Consider the following 3,592-nt stretch of genomic DNA (forward strand, 5'->3'; position numbering starts at 1 on the left):
TTGTTGGTGTTGACTTGCTGCGTGTCATTTCCAAGTTTTCGTCGCTTTCTATTCTAGTGCGTTTATTTTGTTGCGAAGTCTTTTTGGTGGTTGTTGTTGTCGGTGCTTCAGGTGCGGGGTAAGGTACATCTATGGGGATTGCTCCCGATGCTTTCGCTTGAGTTATTTCATGCTGAAGAGATGAAATTGATATTTTTTGTGGACATGCTGTGCATGAGAACAGTGGGTGGTGGTTGCTGGCATTGGTGTTACCAATGTAATTAATTGTACCTTTGTTGATACATTTTGGACATTAAATTGAAGTTTTGTGTGTTTCAAAGTTTGCTAATGATACCCTATCAGCTGGGGGGGGCATCCATAACAGAAGCGTTCTTCTGTTTAGGAGGTGCCATTGTTGGTTTGATTATTTTAATTTTTTTTTTTTTTTTAGGTTGGTTTTTTCTGTTTGTTGAGGGCGGGAATGAATCTTCCAAAAGCAATTTAGAATTCCAGGAGGAATGAAAATAAATTTTTGGTTAATTAAAATATGTGGGCGTTTCGATAGGATTGTTTTTGATTGTTGTAAGTAGGTAGATTACGAATTGTGAGGAATGTGGCTTGGCTTGCAGGAAAAAAGTGTATAAAAGGGCTGATTTTTTTGCGCGCGACCTTACTCGGTATGTCAGAACCAATCCAGCCAATAAAATAGTTCCGGTACAAGAGCCCGGTACTGAGAACTATTATGACGCAATGGAACTCACAAGACCCAAACGAAGGTTTAAGCCAAAGGTCACGAAGGCAAGACCAAACAAGAAAACAAAACTATATGTCATAAGAACAAACAAGCAAAGCTATAAACTAATTTAGCATGAAAACAATTACGCACGTATGAAACATCAATCAAATTAGATAGTATAAATAACCCCACATTAAAATTAATAAATCTCTATCTTTTATCTCATACTTTATTTTGTACTTGTACTTTGAAGAGTACTCTTCTGGCCAATAGGAATAGGTTCACGTGATAGTCACGTGCTAGGTTATTACGTAAGGGTCAATTAAACATTTGAGGTTTATAGGTATGTCAGGCCAGCCAATAAACCAGCGCTTAAACATACTAAGCCTGAGTTTAAACCGGTGAACCCGGGCCGGAGAAAAAGACTCAAGAGTGAAATTGATAAAATAGTTTCTGAAGCTAAAAATAAATAAAATAACTTTCTTTTCCTTTTTTAAATCAAAGTATAAGTTCCCTACTGACCAATATCTGGAACACATCAGTTTTTGTATTTAGCCTAAGTAATATCGAAGACTGACAGGTATTAACCTCGCGCGGTTGGTTAAGTCTTAACATTAGAATTTTATTAATAGTCGCTTATTAAAAATATTGCATCAAGATCCCATTAATCGGGCAATGTTTGGGTACGAATATGTGGATTTAGGGGGTTGTGTTGTTAAAAACTAAAGCCTCATAAGGAGGAAAATTAAAAAGGGGGAAAGGGTTTGTTTGTAAATAATACAAAAATAAATAAAAGATTGATTTGACGGTGTCGCATGATTTAAATTTGAATGTCAGTTGGTTGTTGATTTTGCATGAATAATTCAAAGCGTTGCTTGGTGTTTTGTTGGTGAGGGAGTAGTGGGTTTTGTTTGTTGCTCAAATTTTTTACTCCAATTGATGTTAAAATTTTGATGTTGTTCTGTTGTGATTAGTTTTTCGGTTAGGAAAAATGCTGCTACAGAGCGAGAGATGTGATGACGAATAAATGGTAATGCACGAACAATGCGTTCATTGTACTTCTTTTTCGCTAGTTGGGTTTTGTCTTCTGCACTTGTATTACCATACAGTGGATCTGTAATAGTTGTTGGGATGGTGGGATCATATTTTGGAATATGACATACTCTTGATTTCAGAAGCGTGTCAATTAATTCTTGTTTGTAGTTTACGTGGACTAGTAATGCTACTACATTTTTTGATGGATAGTGAATGTCCAAAATGCGACCATTGATTACTCCTAATTTTTTCAAATTATTTCGTTGTTGTTTTCGACTGATTCGTGATTTGGTAGGGTAGTAAACATAGGTGTATCCTTGGTTGTCGTTGTCAGGAGCAGTAAACGCTCTGATAGCACCTGTGGTGTTGATATTTTTTTTTGGTTTAGTAATTTTGTTTTTTGATTTTTTTTTCCCATTGTTATTTTCTGGTTTGTCTTTAAGGTTCGTGTTACGACTGTAATCCGGATTCGTGGTATTATATACATTTGCATATTTAGAATCGGATGATCCTTTGTTGTTGTTGTTGGTGAGAGGGGGGAATTCTTCCGTATCTTCCATTGTGGTGTCATAATCCCCTTTTTGTTGTTGATGTTGTTGTTGTTGTTGTTGCTGTTGTTGCTGTTGTTGCTGTTGTTGCTGTTGTTGCTGTTGTTGCTGTAGGTTGAGCTCATTTAGCATTTTGTTTTTGGTAAGCTCTAGGTGTGTTTTTTCTAGCTGAGCTCTTTTTTCATTTGCTAAGTGGAGCTGTTGTTTCATCTGAATGTTCTCCTTTTTTAATTCATCCACTTGCAGTTGCATAGCTTTTACAGTTTCCAATATCGAAGAATAAATATTGTTGTTGTTGCTGTCATTGCTGTTGTTGCTGATGTTGTTATTGTTGTTAATGTTGTTGTTGCTGGTTTTGGTAGGAGTTGACTGACTGCGTGTCATTTCCACATTGTCGTCGCTTTCTACTCTGGTGCGTTTTTTGGGTTGTACAGCCTTTTTACTGAGTGTTGTTACTGGGGCTGTAGGAGCTGGGTATGGAACATCAATTGGGATTGCCCCCGATGTTTTCGCCTGTGTTATTTCATGCTGAAGAGATGAGATAGATATTTATGTTGGCATGATATGCATCTAAATACTGGGTGGGGAGTTTTGGCAATAGTGTTACCAGTATATGTGATATAACCTCTTTGGATACATTTCGGACACGTAATTAAGGTTTTGTACGTTTCCAGATTTGCTAATATAACCCGATCAGCGGGGGGGAGGGCATCCATAACAGTACCATTGTTCTGTTTGGGTGGTGCCATTTTGGTTTAATTATTTTTTTGTTCTGTTTTGGTGATTTTTGTTGTTGGGTGTGCGAGTAAATCGTCAAAATCAATTTGTAATTCCAGGAGGAAACCAAACGAAATTTTGGTTAATTAAATGCGGGCGTTTTGATGCGGTACTGTTTGTATAGTTGTAAGTTGGTATATTAAAAAGTTGACGGTGATGTGGCTTGGCTTGCAGGAGAAAAAATTGTATAAAAGGGCTGATTTTTTTGCGCGCGACCTTACTCGGTATTAACCTCGCGCGGTTGGTTAAGTGGTATAATCTTCGCCTGCCACGCGAAGGGCCGGGGTTCGATTCCCCGACCGCGCAATATTTTTACCTTTTTTAAACGTGGTCCTTGTTGGGGTGTGTAAAACTAGCGGAGTGTAGTTATTATTTTATAAGAGATAAAAAGGGCTTATGATTTATTACAGTGCGTCCGCCCTCAATTGAACACTTTTTTGAAAACATTGGTCGGATTTTTTAAAAAAATTGGTCACGTTTTTGAACTTCAATTGGTCACTATTTCGAATTTAATTTG

At 37.2% G+C, this 3,592-nt stretch overlaps 1 non-coding gene across 1 annotated transcript; it reads left to right on the plus strand.

Annotated features, from left to right (window-relative positions):
• The first annotated feature begins 3,310 nt into the window (after positions 1-3,310).
• EV154DRAFT_t141 lies at positions 3,311-3,381 on the plus strand. The gene has a single exon. It is a non-coding gene; the product is annotated as a tRNA-Gly (tRNA).
• The last annotated feature ends 211 nt before the right edge of the window (positions 3,382-3,592 follow it).

The sequence above is a fragment of the Mucor mucedo genome, assembly GCF_025094135.1.
Source record: "Mucor mucedo strain NRRL 3635 chromosome Unknown EV154scaffold_198, whole genome shotgun sequence".
Taxonomy (NCBI): Eukaryota; Fungi; Mucoromycota; class Mucoromycetes; order Mucorales; family Mucoraceae; genus Mucor; species Mucor mucedo.